Here is a 17,696-nt window from a genome sequence, read left to right as displayed (position 1 = left end):
CCCACCTGAGGGGGCAGGTTCTTGTTCCATAAGAAGATCCTCCAAATTTTGCACGGCCTCCCTCTCTGCCAGCGTCAGCCCGGCATCCTCACCTCGTGACCTAGAGTGAAGTTTTTTTAGAATTAATTTGCAAGCGAACAGATGGAGGTCCTTAAGGGCAATGAAAAAAATCAAATCCATTAGTTGGGGCAAAGGATAAGCCCAAGCCCAGGACCTCCATCTGTGTCTCAGTCAGAACATGAGTAGAGAGGTTAATGACACAGAGCCCCCCCCCCGAGCGACACTAACCTGGGATAAATTGTTACCCTTCCTGCGTGTATTAGGTCTTGATTGAACTTTAGGCAATGAAAGGTTCTGGGTTATAGGGCCCGACCCTCGGCCCTCTAACGGAGCATTATCCTCATTTGAAGTAATAGATGCAATGGATGTAGATCTAGAGATGGAGGCATGTCTTGATCTTGATCTGGACCTCACAGAAGCAAATTTCCATCTATACATAGTATTCGTTTGCCTATCACGAACATCTCGTTGAAATTTTTTAATTTTATTGGCTTGAATATCTTTAACAAGCTTCTGAGATTCAAGATCTACCTCTTCATTTAATTTACTCAATTCATCATTATTTAGCTCTTTTTTGAGGACAGTCTGAAGTGTCTCAATCTCAGACTCCATTTCTTTAAGAGCGGTAGCATTAGACTCTCTCAGAAGCTTAAGAAATCCCAGAGAACAGGTATCCGCCAAGGATTCCCATTTCATTTTAAAATCATTGCTCTCAATAGAAAAAGATGGAAAGATTTGGACCCTCAAACCTCTTGGAATGAGAGACTGGTCAATATATTTCGCAAGAAAGGCGTGATTCCACCACGTCCGAGTTCTACGTCTGAGAAGGTTTTTAAATTTTACAATGTTCTCCCGCACGTCCGGGTCACCCCCCAGACCACTTGCACTATTGTCACCCGAAATTTCATTAAATTGAGTGAGCCAGGAAGTATCCCGGGCACGAAAGTCCATCGTCAGCCAAAAATTAACTGTGAAAACACAGAAACACAACAGTTTATAAACAGCAGCCAACAAGTCAAATAACCAAAATAAAAACAGGTTAGAATCCCGGATAACCGGGCCTTACCCAGACAGCCTACTCACAGCATATATAAAACCAAACTGACTAGGAGTATAAATGGCTTAAAAAAGAAGATTGTTTATTAATAGATAAATACCGTATACAGTACAAAAATAAATTTTAAATATCATAAATGTAGGAGAAGGGGAAAAAAAGTGCAAAGTGTCTAAACCAAGGTCCCCAAAAGTTCACTGCATCCCATCCGAAATGCTGAGGAAGTTGCGGCCATCAAAATTTCAAGCCACACTCACCACTGCAGTAGTGGCCCAAATGGATGTGGGAAAACCCCACTTGCCAGATAGGAAACAGTATATACTTACTGTTACGGACCCGGGTGGTGGAACCTCTGTGCTGCGGTGCAAGGAGGGACCAAAGGGGCGTAACTAGGTATCAACTCGGACTGACCAAGGTCGTACGGCGGCTCAATCGACTCTGTGACCAGGGAAGGACCGAGCAGAGGGACCAGGTGCGACTCTGGGCCAGAACTTGTATGAGAGCAGGTGACTCCCACGGGTCAGAAGGCAGGAACTGACCGGTACAGCAGATGAGCACGGCAGGCAGGCTGACGGGTGATCCAAGTAGACGGACTGGCAAACACGGCAGGTAACAAGCAGGAGCCTCCAGGTAGGCTGGCTGGTAGGCACGGCAGGTAACAGGCAGGTGCTTTCAGGTAAGCGGGTTGGCAGGCACGGCAGGTAACAGGCAGGTGCTTCCAGGCAGGGCCCATAGAAAGACTGGCGGACTGGACTGTAGACAGACTGGCGGACTGGAGAGTAGACAAGCTGGCGGACTGGACTTGTAGTCAGGCTGGCGGACTGGACTAGTAGTCAGGCTGGCGGACTGGACTTGTAGTCAGGCTGGCGGGCTGGACTGGTAGTCAGGCTAGCAGCGGGACCTGAGGGCTGAAGCAGAGTTTAACACACAAAGCTACAACCTTGCACGGGCACCTCCATTTTGGAGGAGGAGCCTTTTATATGACAGGTCCTCCGGCCATTGGCCGGGGACTCCTTAGGACGACGTGCGCGACCCCTTTAAGAGGGAGCGCGCGCCCTAAGCACGGTGCCCGGGAATCTGCGCGCGCCGGCAGCAGCAGAAGCAGGAGCACCGGAGGACGCCGGACGGGGAGAGCGGCGGTAAGAGGGACGGCGTCTCTGCCTGTCAGGGGGCAGAGACGCCGATACTACAGTACCCCCCCCTTTACGCCCCCTCTTTTTTAGGCCTGAAAGAAATTTTTTAAGGAGAAGCGGGATGTGGATGTTCTCCCTGGGTTCCCAAGTTCTCTCCTCTGGGCCAAACCCCTTCCAATCCACCAAAAAAAGGTTTTTCCCCTTACCCTCTTAGTGGCCAGAATGTTCTCTACCTCATAGACGTCCTCAGCGGAGACCGGAGCTGGGGAGGTACCTGGATTGTCGGAAAAAGAATTAAGCACAACTGGTTTGAGGAGAGATATGTGGAAGGAGTTGGGAATCCGTAAGGTGGCCGGGAGTTTTAACTTGTAGGCTACTGGGTTGATTTGCTTGAGAACTTCAAATGGACCGATGAACCGTGGACCCAACTTATAGGAGGGTATTTTGAGACGAACCTTGTCTCCCGGACGGAATTGAGGCGGATCCAGACGTCTCTTATCAGCATGTTTCTTCATCCGCTCGGAGGATTGAAGAAGTGCAGATCTAGTGTCCTCCCAAATAGTGGAAAATTCGCTGACCAGAGACTCCGTGGCTGGGTTGTCCACTGAAGCGGAAACGGGAAACGGAATCCGGGGATGTTGACCGTAGACCAGAAAGAACGGGGACTTGGAAGAAGATTCGCTCTCATGGTTGTTATAGGAGAACTCGGCCCATGGTAGGAGCTCCACCCAATCGGTATGGTGAGCGTTGACAAAGTGCCGGAGGAAGCTGGTAAGGATCTGGTTGATACATTCCACTTGGCCATTGGACTGCGGATGGTAAGCAGAGGAGAAATCCAGGGTCACATCCAGCAACTTGCGCGTAGCTCTCCAGAAGCGCGAAGTGAACTGGGCCCCTTGATCAGACACAATGTGGAGGGGTAGGCCGTGGAGACGAAAGATGTGATGTATGAAGTCCTTAGCCAGCACAGATGCAGACGGGAGACCAGGCAGAGGGATGAAGTGGGCCATTTTAGAAAAGCGTTCAGCGACCACCCAAATGACCGTACAACCGGCAGAAACAGGGAGATCAGTAATAAAGTCCATAGCAGTGTGTTTCCACGGGGCAGCAGATACGGGAAGAGGCAGGAGACGACCGGCTGGAAGATGTCTGGGAACCTTGTTGCGGGCACAGGACGAACATGCCATGACGAAGTCTACCACATCCTTGCGCAGGGTAGGCCACCAGTAATGCCGGGTAATGAGCAGGAAGGTCTTCTTCTGGCTAGCATGGCCGGCTAGTTTAGATGAATGACCCCAGTGAAGAACCTTCTTACGATCCGGAACCGCTACAAACGTCTTACCGGGTGGGAGATGACGCAGGTCCAAGGGGGCCACATTCATCACTTTGGAGGGATCGATGATATGCATAGGCTCCTCCTCTTGATCGGAAGACAGGAAGGATCGGGACAAGGCGTCGGCTTTAACGTTCTTCTCCGCCGGGCAGTAATGTAGGGTAAAGTTGAAGCAGGCGAAGAACAAAGACCACCGGGCCTGACACGGATTGAGTCTTTGGGCATTCTGTAGATATGCCAGGTTTTTGTGGTCAGTATACAGTACAGACCAAAAGTTTGGACACACCTTCTCATTTAAAGATTTTTCTGTATTTTCATGACTATGAAAATTGTACATTCACACTGAAGGCATCAAAACTATGAATTAACACATGTGGAATTAAATACTTAACAAAAAGGTGTGAAACAACTGAAAATATGTCTTATATTCTAGGTTCTTCAAAGTAGCCGCCTTTTGCTTTGATGACTGCTTTGCACACTCTTGACATTCTCTTGATGAGCTTCAAAAGGTAGTCACCGGAAATGGTCTTCCAACAATCTTGAAGGAGTTCCCAGAGATGCTTAGCACTTGTTGGCCCTTTTGCCTTCACTCTGCGGTCCAGCTCACCCCAAACCATCTCGATTGGGTTCAGGTCTGGTGAAAGTGGAGGCCTGGTCATCTGGCGTAGCACCCCATCACTCTCCTTCTTGGTCAAATAGCCCTTACACAGCCTGGAGGTGTGTTTGGGGTCATTGTCCTGTTGAAAAATAAATGATGGTCCAACTAAACGCAAACCGGATGGAATAGCATGCCGCTGCAAGATGCTGTGGTAGCCATGCTGGTACAGTATGCCTCCAATTTTGAATAAATCCCCAGCAGTGTCACCAGCAAAGCACCCCCACACCATCACACCTCCTCCATGCTTCACGGTGGGAACCAGGCATGTAGAGTCCATCCGTTCACCTTTTCTGCGTCGCACAAAGACACGGTGGTTGGAACCAAAGATCTCAAATTTGGACTCATCAGAGCAAAGCACAGATTTCCACTGGTCTAATGTCCATTCCTTGTGTTCTTTAGCCCAAACAAGTCTCTTCTGCTTGTTGCCTGTCCTTAGCAGTGGTTTCCTAGCAGCTATTTTACCATGAAGGCCTGCTGCACAAAGTCTCCTCTTAACAGTTGTTGTAGAGATGTGTCTGCTGCTAGAACTCTGTGTGGCATTGACCTGGTCTCTAATCTGAGCTGCTGTTAACCTGCGATTTCTGAGGCTGGTGACTCGGATAAACTTATCCTCAGAAGCAGAGGTCTTCTGGTCTTCCTTTCTGGTCTTCCTTTCTTGGGGCAGTCCTCATGTGAGCCAGTTTCTTTGTAGCGCTTGATGTTTTTTGCAACTGCACTTGGGGACACTTTCAAAGTTTTCCCAATTTTTCGGACTGACAGACCTTAATTTCTTAAAGTAATGATGGCCACTCGTTTTTCTTTACTTAGCTGCTTTTTTCTTGCCATAATACAAATTCTAACAGTCTATTCAGTAGGACTATCAGCTGTGTATCCACCAGACTTCTGCACAACACAACTGATGGTCCCAACCCTATTTATAAGGCAAGAAATCCCACTTATTAAACCTGACAGGGCACACCTGTGAAGTGAAAACCATTTCCGTTGACTACCTCTTAAAGTTCATCAAGAGAATGCCAAGAGTGTGCAAAGCAGTCATCAAAGCAAAAGGTGGCTACTTTGAAGAACCTAGAATATAAGACATATTTTCAGTTGTTTCACACTTTTTTGTTAAGTATATAATTCCACATGTGTTAATTCATAGTTTTGATGCCTTCAGTGTGAATGTACAATTTTCATAGTCATGAAAATACAGAAAAATCTTTAAATGAGAAGGTGTGTCCAAACTTTTGGCCTGTAGTGTAGATGACCACCGGGTGCAGAGACCCTTCAAGTAGGTAACGCCACTCCTCCAGCGCCAATTTGATGGCTAGCAGTTCTCGGTCTCCTATGGAGTAGTTGCGCTCGGACGAGGAGAAGAGTTTGGGGAAGAAGCTGCAGGTTACCATTCTCCCGGACGGAGATTTCTGGGTGAGCACTGCTCCGGCTCCGGAAGAGCAGGCATCAACCTCCAGAAAGAACTGTTTGTTGCTATCCGGACGGTGCAACACTGGGGCAGAAGAGAAGGCTTGTTTTAAGGAGAGGAAGGCATCCTCCGCTTCAGACGGCCATTCCCTTGGATTTGCTCCCTTTCGGGGGGTGAGCGCAGAGATGGGAGCAGTCCGGGAAGAGAAATGTGGGATGAAGAGACGGTAATAATTGGCGAAGCCCAGGAATCGCTGAATCGCCTTCAACCCCTCCGGACGGGGCCACTTTAAGACGGCAGAGACCTTCTCGGGATCCATCTGTAGACTAGTCTTAGAGATAATATAGTCCAGGAATGAAAGAGAGGTCTGCTCGAAGAGGCATTTCTCAAATTTTGCATATAGGTGTTCTGCCTGAGCCTAAGCAGGACCTGACGAACATCCCTCCTGTGTGTGGGAAGATCCGGAGAGAAGACCAAGATGTCTTCCAGGTACACCACCACGCAAGAATATAAGAGGTCACGGAAGATGTCGTTAACTAATTCTAGGAAGACGGCTGGAGCATTACAGAGACCGAAGGGCATCATACGGTATTCAGAGTGGCCGTCCCGGGTATTGAATGCCGTCTTCCACTCGTCTCCTTGGCGGATCTGGACCAAGTTATACGCCCCACGAAGATCGAGCTTGGAGAAGATCTTCGCGCCTTTAAGGCAGTCGAACAGCTCAGAGATGAGCGGCAGGGGGTATTTGTTTTTGATAGTTATCTGGTTGTGTCCTCTATAATCAATACAGGGGCGTAGTGAACAGTCTTTCTTTTTTACGAAGAAGAATCCCCTAGCCAGATTTTCTTCGATGTACTCCGACATGGCCCGGGTCTCGGCCAACGACAACGGATAAATTCGCCCACGGGGTGGAGTGGCACCGGGTACCAGGTCGATAGGACAATCATATGGCCTATGAGGTGGCAGTGTCTCTGCTTCCTTTTTGCCGAAGACATCTACATAGAACCAGTATGGTGCCGGTAGACCAGGTAAATTAGCCGGAGTAGACAGAGGTCGAACAGGGCGAACCGGGACCAGGCAGGTCTCGTGGCAATCCTGCCCCCAACGGAGCACCTCACCGGATTGCCAATTCAGAACGGGTTCATGTCTCTGTAGCCAGGGTAGACCAAGTAAAAGGGAGTGAGAGAGTCCGGAAAGCACATGGAAGGAGATCCTCTCTGAGTGCAGCATTCCCACCTGCAGGGTTACGGGTTCTGTGACGAGCAAGATGGTCACCGGAAGGAGTCTTCCATCCATGGAAGTGACTGCCAATGGTTCAGCCAGAGGTTTGGTGGGAATCTGATACTTCTCCACAAGGGACTGAGAAATGAGATTCCCAACGGCTCTGGAATCCAGATGTGCGGTTTCAAAGAAGCGGTTCTCTCCACAGGAGATAGAGACGGACAAAGTCAAGAACGGAGAGGATTTACTCTTGCCTAGGATGACCTCTCCGAGCGGTCCTAGACACTGGAGTTTCCAGGATTAACCAGACAGGAACGGATCAGATGCTCCTTACTACCACAGTAGAAACAGCTCCCCTCGGCTCGGCGTGTTTCTTGGTGAGACTTGACCATCTTGGTCTGGTCGATCTGCATAGGTTCGGGCGAGCGTGCCCGGGGAGTTGCTGGTTGGGCAGTCGGTTTCTGGAAAACAGGAGCAAGACGAGGAAATCTTCTCTCCCGGGTAGTCTCCTTAGCACGTTCTAGGAAACGGATGTCAATCCAGGTAGCTAGTGACACCAGGTCATCCAGGGTGGTAGAAATCTCCCGGTCGGCTAACTCGTCCTTAATTCGACCGGAAAGACACTCCCAGAAGGTGGACACCAGGGCCTCTTTGTCCCAGGCAAGCTCAGAAGCAAGGGTACGGAACCGTATGGCATACTGGCCCACGGTGAGACTCCCTTGGCGGAGACGGAGCAATGAGGAGGCAGTAGAAATCCTTCGTCCGGGTTCATCGAAGACCCTCTGGAAGGCAGTGAGGAAAGCCAGAAGATCGGACACCAGGGAATCCCCTCTCTCCCATAGAGGGTTTAGCCATGCCAATGCTTCCCCGGTGAGGTGAGACATGATGAAAGCCACCTTGGCCTGGTCGGAGGGAAATTGATGTGCCAGAAGTTCAAAGTGCAGCGTGCACTGGTTCAGAAAGCCCCAACATAAGACGGGGTCACCTCCAAAACGAGGAGGCGCAGAAAGCCGGGGTCCTAAGCTGGATGCCGTGGTATTGGTAGGCAGCGACGCTGCCGGAGCGGGTGTCGTTCGACTCGAGGCAGGCCAGGGTGGGACAGACAGCGTGTCCAGGCGAGAGTTGACAGACCGCAGGTAGGTCAGGATGGTTTACTGTTGGGATCTCTGATGAGAAACCTCCTGGTACAGGTCAGCAAGCGAAGGGGCCTGGGGGCCACTGGGTTCTATGGCCCGTGCAAACTGTTACGGACCCGGGTGGTGGAACCTCTGTGCTGCGGTGCAAGGAGGGACCAGAGGGGCGTAACTAGGTATCAACTCGGACTGACCAAGGTCGTACGGCGGCTCAATCGACTCCGTGACCAGGGAAGGACCAAGCAGAGGGACCAGGTGCTACTCTGGGCCAGACCTTGTATGAGAGCAGGTGACTCCCATGGGTCAGAAGGCAGGAACTGACCGGTACAGCAGATGAGCACGGCAGGCAGGCTGACGGGTGATCCGAGTAGACGGACTGGCAGACACGGCAAGTAACAAGCAGGAGCCTCCAGGTAGGCTGGCTGGAAGGCATGGCAGGTAACAAGCAGGTGCTTTCAGGTAAGCGGGCTGGCAGGCACGGCAGGTAACAGGCAGGTGCTTCCAGGTAAGCAGGCGGGCAGGGCCCATAGACAGACTAGCAGACTGGACTGTAGACAGACTGTCGGGCAGGAGAGTAGACAAGCTGGCAGACTGGGCTGGTAGTCATGCTGGCGGACTGGACTGGTAGTCAGGCTGGCGGACTGGGCTGGTAGTCAGGCTGGCGAACTGGGCTGGTAGTCAGGCTGGCGGACTGGGCTGGTAGTCAGGCTGGCGGGCTGGGCTGGTAGTCAGGCTGGCGGACTGGACTGGTAGTCAGGCTGGCGGACTGGGCTGGTAGTCAGGCTGGCGGACTGGGCTGGTAGTCAGGCTGGCGGACTGGGCTGGTAGTCTGGCTGGCGGACTGGGCTGGTAGTCAGGCTGGCGGACTGGACTTGTAGTCAGGCTGGCGGACTGGACTGGTAGTCAGGCTGGCGGACTGGACTGGTAGTCAGGCTGGCGGACTGGACTGGTAGTCAGGCTGGTGGACTGGACTGGTAGTCAGGCTGGCGAACTGGACTTGTAGTCAGGCTGGCGGACTGGACGTCAGGCTGGCGGACTGGGCTGGTAGTCAGGCTGGCGGACTGGACTTGTAGTCAGGCTGGCGGACTGGACTTGTAGTCAGGCTGGCGGACTGGACTTGTAGTCAGGCTGGCGGACTGGACTTGTAGTCAGGCTGGCGGACTGGACTTGTAGTCAGGCTGGCGGAGTGGACTGGTAGTCAGGCTGGCGGACTGGACTGGTAGTCAGGCAAGCAGCGGGACCTGAGGGCTGAAGCAGAGTTTAACACACAAAGCTACAACCTTGCTCGGGCACCTCCATTTTGGAGGAGGTGCCTTTTATATGACAGGTTATCTGGCCAGTGGCCGGGGACTTCTTAGGATGACGCGCGCGGCCCCTTTAAGAGGGAGGGAGCGCGCGCGCACCCTAAGCACAGTGCCCGGGAAGCTGCGCGCGCCGGCAGCAGCAGAAGCAGGATCGCCGGAAGACGCCGGGGCGGGGAGTGCGGCGGTAAGAGGGACGGCGTCTCTGCCTGTCAGGGGGCAGAGACGCCGATACTATACTTACCGCAAAGTGGATGGGAACACAGGGAAGGGGGGAGCCTCAGGGTAGCAGGCACACCTCGACGCACGTTTCGCTGTCACAGGACAGCTTTCTCAAGAGGAAGTGTGCATAAGAGTTTGTAGGACCTTAATATATACGCCCCAAATTGGTCACATGAGCAGTCATGTGATCAGAAGGTATCAAAAGTGAACAAGCAGGAGTTTGTAAGACCTTAATATGTACGCCCCAAGTTGGTCACATGAGTAGTCATGTGACCAGAAGGTATCAAAAGTAAACAGGCAGGAGTTTGTAGGAAAGTAACCATTATTCTGCTCACAACAGGTGGCCTTAGCAATGGCTGAGAGGAGCCACCCAGCTCAGGGCTCTCTGACTAAAGCACTGGTACAAACCATGTGTGGGTGGTTCAAGCTGCCTAAGGAAGATATAGGAGAGACGTTATTCTCTCAGAGAAGAGTTTTCAATGCCAGTCTACGCTGAGGGGACATTTTTCCTCACATAATCTCCTTCACAAAAAGAGTGAAGTGTCTTCTAAGTCAGGAGAGATAACGCTGTACATGGACTCTCCTGCTCTCTGGTTATCCTGTTTTGCTTCTAGCCAGGACCAGATCCACGTGGCTGCCACGCCGCCAACTTTGCTTAAACCTGCCCCCTGCGAGAGGGAACGGTGGGCTAAAAAATGTGAGTAGTGTGTTTCCACAGAGAGCCAAACTGTGAAGGTCCCTCCATCAGTGTAATATTTCTTGGACGGCACATAGCATTTCCTGTACTAGCAAGTGAAGAGAACTCTGCTCCAGCCGCCCTGAGAGGCCATAACAATGCTTGTCTCACGAGGAGGAAACCATTACTTTCATATGCGCAATATACTGTGAACTTTGCCTGTAAGAGAGACTGTACCCCGTTACCTCATTCAGTAAAATTGTTAGGTTTACAAGTTCACCTGCGTGTCTGGCTGCTTGAGATTGCACAAACATCACGGGCACTCCAAAACCTGCACCCAGACACCACCGCTACAGGAGTGCCCCCCAAAACCTGCACCCAGACACCACCGCTACAGGAGTGCCCCCCAAAACCTGCACCCAGACACCACCGCTACAGGAGTGCCCCCCAAAACCTGCACCGAGACACCACCGTTACAGGAGTGCCCCCCAAAACCTGCACCCAGACACCACCGCTACAGGAGTGCCCCCCAAAACCTGCACCCAGACACCACCGTTACAGGAGTGCCCCCTGGGGGGGTCCTATACCATTCACAAGTGAAATCCACAAGTGAAATCCTGTCTGTAAAATTCCTGGTGGACTATAAGACAAAGTGTAGTAGATCGAGAATGAAAGAGTCATGTCTCCTGTCACCTGTAGTGTGGCGATCCAAAAACTATAAAACAGCAGTCAGACCCAATTCATGGTCAGCGCTGGTCTAAAGGACCTCCACGTTGATTGTCACCAGAATAGTTCTGGGTGGGATGGTAAGATTTTCTAGTTATATAATTAGATGAGAATCATCACAGACAAAAAAAAAAGATAGAGAAAAAAAGGTTTTAATTAATTGTCTAAATAAATACATGGCTGTTCATTCAGACTACAAAAGCCAGAAACAATTGGTCTACTATTAAGATCCTGGGTGGACTTGTGGACCTTGGGTAGCATGTAAAAGGTGGAAATGGTGGGATGATCTTTTAGCAAAAAGAGTTTTTCTCTCTTGGAAAGTATGCCATACTGCCATGATGACTGTATAAGTCTATCCAATTTAGTCTTGAAAATGGAGGTTGGGTCTGAGAGGGGAGCAAGATAACAAAAGGTATTGGACAGTTGTCTTTTAGCCTTCTTAAGATATAATTACGACAGGCCAGATCACTATGTTGCCCCCCCCTTATCCATCTCTTTGGTCTGGAAAGAATAATTTTTCTTAAAAGTATTGAGGGCCTTATATTCTTGTAGCATGACATTATTACTAGTTTTAGATTTTGAATGTCACTATAGTCAGTCTAATAAAAAAATCTTTAGGGCAGGAAAAATGACAAAAAGAGGGGGAAGCCTTTGATGGCCAACGAAAAAGGAAATGTCTTTTTACCGGTAGTGTTCTCATTTTCTTGGAGGGGTTGTAAAAGGTCCAGAAAAGTTTGTCATTCATCCTCTGGAAGTGAATCTGTCAGGGATTGTTGATGATATCATTTCAAAGCAAGTTGCCTGCAAAAAAAGATTTTTTAATGGTGATACCCTACTGGTTATTGTCAGAGAAAGAGCAGTGGAATTACAGATATCCTACCGCTGCCACCAATTTGTCAAGAAGCAACACTCCGACGCCTCGCCAGGACAGTTACGCAATTGACTCATGAGTGATGAACGAGGCCGCGACTTTTTTCACGCACTTGCACTTTATAATAGCCAGAAAAATATATATTTATAAACTAGTAGCACTGTTTTTGCTGCTCTGCTTCTTCTTTTTAATTACATGTGTTTTTGTGTTATACAGTATCTTGTAGTTTTGTGTTTTTTTAACTAGTTTTGTTGTATTTTGGTGTCTCGAATAAAATTGTTATTAACGTGAAATACTTTGTCTATCTACCTTTTTTCAAGTAGCTTCTTTTTTGCATCTTATGTTCTGTCTACTTGAATAGTGCTTTACATTGCACATAGTTAAATGGTTATGTTTTGGGGATATTTTCTTTTTTATCTAGGTTAAAAAAAAAAAAGTCTTGAATTGTGGCCTGAAAAAAAGGTGAAGGAGCATTGACTTCAAAATCGTCATAAGAGATTGCAAAAAAATAGAAAATTGGGAACAGGTGATTTGGAGCGATGAGACAAGGGTCAATAGACGAGGCTCTGATGGGTGCAAATGGTTCTGGAAGAAACAAGGGGAAAGGGGCTAACGAATCGAGAAACTGAAGGAACCGACAAGTTTGGTGGAGGAAGCCGGATGATATAGGGTTGTTTCACAGCCAAAGGCGTTGGCTACATGACCAAGATCGATGGTGGTCTCAATGCTGTATGATATGTGAGTATCCTGCAAGACGAGTTTCTTCATATACTCGAGTACTATGGCTATGAAAAGGACGATACAGTGTTCCAGCAGGACAACGACCCGAAGAACATGGCGAGATTGGCAAAGAAATAATTCAATGACAATGAAGTAGAGGTGCTGGATTGGCCCTCACAGTCCCCAGACCTCAACCCAATCCAACTCTTGTGGGAAGAGGTGAAGAAAATGCTATATACATACCCAAGTGAAAGCGACCAGTATGTACCAACTTTGGGAACATGTAGAAGAGACCTGGGATCAGATTTCAGTTGAGACACGTGTGAATCCGATTGAGAGCATGTCCAGAAGGATTCAGGCAGCGATGAAAGCCAAAGGTGGATTTACAAAATACTAACAAAATAATTAAAAAAAAATTAGATATTTAGTAACAATGCAGTGACATGACAAGAATCTGCATAAATAATCACATGCAAAATAGCTGCAAGTCAGATTTATATATGAGATAGCCAAGATGATTGATGGGGTCTCATTTTCAAAGCATGGTGAGATATGGAGCCTGAAAGTCAAAAGATCAGAACATTGTTACACCTTTGCTCATCAGTGGTTTATTTAATACCATATTTCAAATTACCTTTATGGGAAATAGTATTTAATATGATGTGAGCCTATCTTGAGAGTAGTTCACACTATACTTCCTACCACCTTGAGAGGAGATAGGTTTATTTATGTATCATTTATTACTGCCCATATTACCTTGAGAGAAGATGGGGTTCATTTTACACCAGACTCCATATCATCTTGTGATGAAAAAGGTTTTTTCGTGACATCTTGTACTTTATGATTGTGGTAAAATTTCTTTGATATCACTTGCGTTTATTTGTGAAAAAAAAAAGGAAATTTGGCAAAATTTTGCAATTTTCAAAATTTGAATTTTTATGCCCTTAAATCAGAGAGATATGTCACACAAAAGAGTTAATAAATAACGTTTCCCACATGTGTACTTTACATCAGCACAATTTTGGAACCAATTTTTTTTTTTATTAGGGAGCTATAAGGGTTAAAAGTTGACCAGCGATTTCTCATTTTTCCAACAAAATTTACAAAAACATTTTTTTAGGGACCACATCATATTTGAAGTCACTTTGAGGGGTCTTTATGACAGAAAATACCCAAAAGTGACACCATTCTAAAAACTGCACCCCTCAAGGTGCTCAAAACCACATTCAATAACTTTATTAACCCTTTAGGTGCTTCACAGGAATTTTTGGAATGTGGAAGAAAAAAATGAACATTTAACTTTTTTCACAAAAATGTTACTTTAGACCCAATTTTTTTTATTTTTTCAGGGGTAACAGGAAAAAATGGACCCAAAATTTGTTGTTTGTTTCCCCTGGGCATGCAGATACCCCATATGTGGGGAAAAAACACTGTTTGGGCGCACGGCAGGGCTCGGAAGGGAAGGAGCGCCATTTGACTTTTTGAATGTAAAATTTGCTTGAATAATTAGCGGACGCCATGTTGCGTTTGGAGAGCCCGTGATGTGCCTAAACAATGGAAACCCTCCACAAGTGACATCATTCTGGAAACTAGACCCCTCAGGGAACTTATCTAGATGTGTGGTGAGCACATTGAACCCCCAGGTGCTTCACAGAAGTTTATAACATTGAGTCGTAAAAAATAAAATTTTCACATTTTTCCCACAAAAATGTTTTTCAGCCCCCAATTTGGCATTTTCATAAGGGTAACAGGAGAAATTGCACCATGCAATTTGTTGTGCAATTTCTCCTGAGTAAACAGATACTCCATATATGGGGGAAAACCACTGCTTGGGCATACGGCAGGGTTCGGAAGGGAAGGAGCACCATTTGACTTTCTGAATGTAAAATTTGCTTGAATAATTAGCGGATGTGCCCCTGATGTGCCTAAACAGTGGAAACCCCCCACAAGTGACACCATTTTGGAAACTAGACCCCTCAAGGAACTTATCTAGATGTGTGGTGAGCATCCTGAACGCCCAAGTCCTTTACAGAAGTTTATAACATGGAGCCGTGAAAATAAAAAAATCAAACTTTTTCCGCAAAAATTATGTTTTAGCCCCAATTTTTTTATTTTCAAAAGGGTAAGAGGAGAAAATGGACCCCAAAAACTTTTGTGCAATTTCTCTTGAGTACGCCAATACCCCATATGTTGGGAAAATACAGTGTTTGGGCGAACGGCAGAGTTCAGAAGGGAAGGAGCACTGTGTGACTTTTTGAACGCAAAATCTGCTGGAATCGAGAGTGGACGCCATGTTGAGTTTAGATAGCCCCTGATGTGCCTAAATAGTAGAAACCCCCCACAAGTGACCTCATTTTGGAAACTACACCCCTCAAGGATTTTATCAAGGGGTATAGTGAACATTTTGAACCCAGAGGTACGACACAGAATTTGATAACATTAGGTCATCATATTGAATAAGTTGTCATTAGTCTTGAGCGCAAGTGCTCGCTACTTGAGTTTGCATCGGGTACTCAGGTATGCACCATGTATCGCGGGTGCTCGAGTCCCCGCCCGCATGTTTCACGGTTATTAGACACCCAAAAAAATATGCGGGGATCGCTCGTGCATGGCAGGCAATCCCCGCAAGGTTTTCTTGGCCACGAAGCATATGGGGAGGAGATTCGAGCATGTCACTCGAGCACCCACGATACTCAGAGCATACCCGAGCACCCGATGCAAACTCAAATAGCGAGCACTTGCGCTCAACATTAGTTGCCATATTGTCATCTTTATTTTTTTTTTTACTTTTGAAAAAAATCCCAACCCTAACCCCAACCCTAACCCTAACCCTAGCACAACCCTAACCCTAGCCCAACCCTAACCCTAGCACAACCCTAACCCAAGAGTTTATTTTTTACGCCGTTCCTCATGCGGTATAAGTGATTAGGCAAATTTATTCTTCGGGTCGGTGCGACTACAGAGATACCAGAATGATATCGGGTTTTTATGATTGACAGCTGTCACACACTAAAAGATGCATTTTTTTGTAAAATCTAGTTTTTGCATCGTCATATTTTGAGAGCTATTATTTTTCCATATTTTGGCCGACAGAGTCAAGTGATGGCTTGTTTTTTGCGGGATGAGTTGACGTTTTTATTGGTGCCATTTTCAGGCACATGACATTTTTTGATCGCTTTCTATTCCAATTTTTGGGAGGCAGAATGAACAAAAAACAACAATTCAGGAATTGTTTGTTTTTTTAATTTTTTTATTCTGTTCCGCGTGTGGTAAAATTGATAAGGCAGCTTTATTCTTCGGGTCAGTATGTTTACAGCGGTACCACATTTATATTGTTTTTCTATGTTTTGGCGCTTTTACACAATAAAAGCAATTTTATACAAAAAATTATTTTTTTGCATCGCTTTATTCTGAGAGCTATAACTTTTTTATCTTTCGGCTGATGGAGTTGTATGGCAGCTTGTTTTTTGCGGGACGAGATGACGTTTTCAGCGGTACCATTTTTATTTATATTCGTCTTTTTGATCGCGTGCTATTCCATTTTTTTTTTGGCGATATGATGATAAAGCATTGTTTTTTGCTTCGTTTTTTATTTTTATTTTTTACTGTGTTCATTGAAGGGGTTAACTAGTGGGACAGTTTTATAGGTCAGGTCATTCCGGACGCGGCGATACCAAATATGTGCACTTTTATTGTTTGTTTGTTTTTTTTTTTAATAATAATATTTATTGATGGGTACATTATATTTTTATTCTTAGTGGATAATTTTTTTTATTTTTTTTTATATTTTTACAATTTTTTTTTCCACTTTCTGACAGTTTTTTTACTTTTATACTTTGTCCCACTCTGGGACTTTCACTTTTTTTTTACTCTGATCGCCTCATAGCACAGGAATGGAGCACCATCCCTGTGCCGTGCAGGCTGTCAGCGCTGTACAGTGAGAAGATAGTTTGGTCATGCACTGCGCATGACCAAAAAATCTTCCTGCTGTCTGGTGACCCGGATGTTGTCATGATGACATCGGGTCGTCATGGCAACATCTGGGAAGCCGCGGCAGACAGCGCTGGAGGCCGGAAGAGGAGGTGAGTATCCCGATCACCTCCCCTTGCCACCGCAATGCTGCGATCGACTTCGATCGCAGCATTGCGGGGGTTAATGTGCCGGGAGTAGTGCGGGACTGCTCCCTGCACATAACACCGGGTGTCAGCTGTGACAATCAGCTGACACCTGGCGGCGATCGCGCCCGCACAGCCTGTGTGCGCATGCGATCGCCATGACGTACTTATACGTGTCAGGCTCTTAAAGCCCAGGGCACAGACGCATATTAATATGTCATGGGCTTTAAAGGGGTTAAAACGCCATTATTTTGATACAATATCCAATTGACACCTTTGTGATTAAGGGAACCACATACTGTATAATACTCTTCTTTTATATATTTTTGTATAGGTTTATATTGTTTTTCTTATATATATTTTTGTATAGGTTTATGTTGTTTATTGTTTTTTGTTGTGCTCGTTCATTTTGTAAAGAATACCCAGTAAAGGTTGTATTTTAACAGACTTTTAATAAAGCTCATGTTAGACATATTGCAATGTAGAAAAATGTTTCATATCATCAATAAACTGATATTCTTGTGTAATCACTTCAATAAAAATATAGAATTTATGTGTTTAGGGGGCATAATAACCGATAGGTGCATCCGCCTGTCAACTGAAAATGCTGACAGGCTGACTCTTATAAAAATGAACAAGGGCTGGATTGGGCCAGACTTCTCGACACCACCGAATGATAGCAGCGGAACATAAAGCCAATTCAAATCTACCTTTTTTTTCTGGTGTATTCTCATGCACACCTTCCCACCAAAAAAAATGTATACGAGTCATGGTTTCTTCTTTTTCTTGTCCTCCTCCTCCTCCACCATATCAACAGGGTCATCAGGTGGCCCTCATTAAAAATCTTTATAGAGTCAACAAGCTGCCCTCACTCAAAATCTTTATAGGGTCAACAGGCTGCCCTCACTCAAACTCTTTATAGGGTCAACAGGCTGCCCTCACTCAAACTCTTTATAGGGTCAACAGGCTGCCCTCACTCAAAATCTTTGGAGGGTCATCAGACAGCCCTCACTCAAAATCTTTATAGGGTCAACAGGCAGCTCTCACTCAAAATCTTTGGAGGGTCATCAG

Source organism: Phyllobates terribilis, unplaced genomic scaffold (genome assembly GCF_046119375.1).
Source record: "Phyllobates terribilis strain yellow unplaced genomic scaffold, ASM4611937v1 Scaffold_3__8_contigs__length_932513732, whole genome shotgun sequence".
NCBI lineage: Eukaryota > Metazoa > Chordata > Amphibia > Anura > Dendrobatidae > Phyllobates > Phyllobates terribilis.
Note: the sequence above shows the minus strand (reverse complement) of the source record.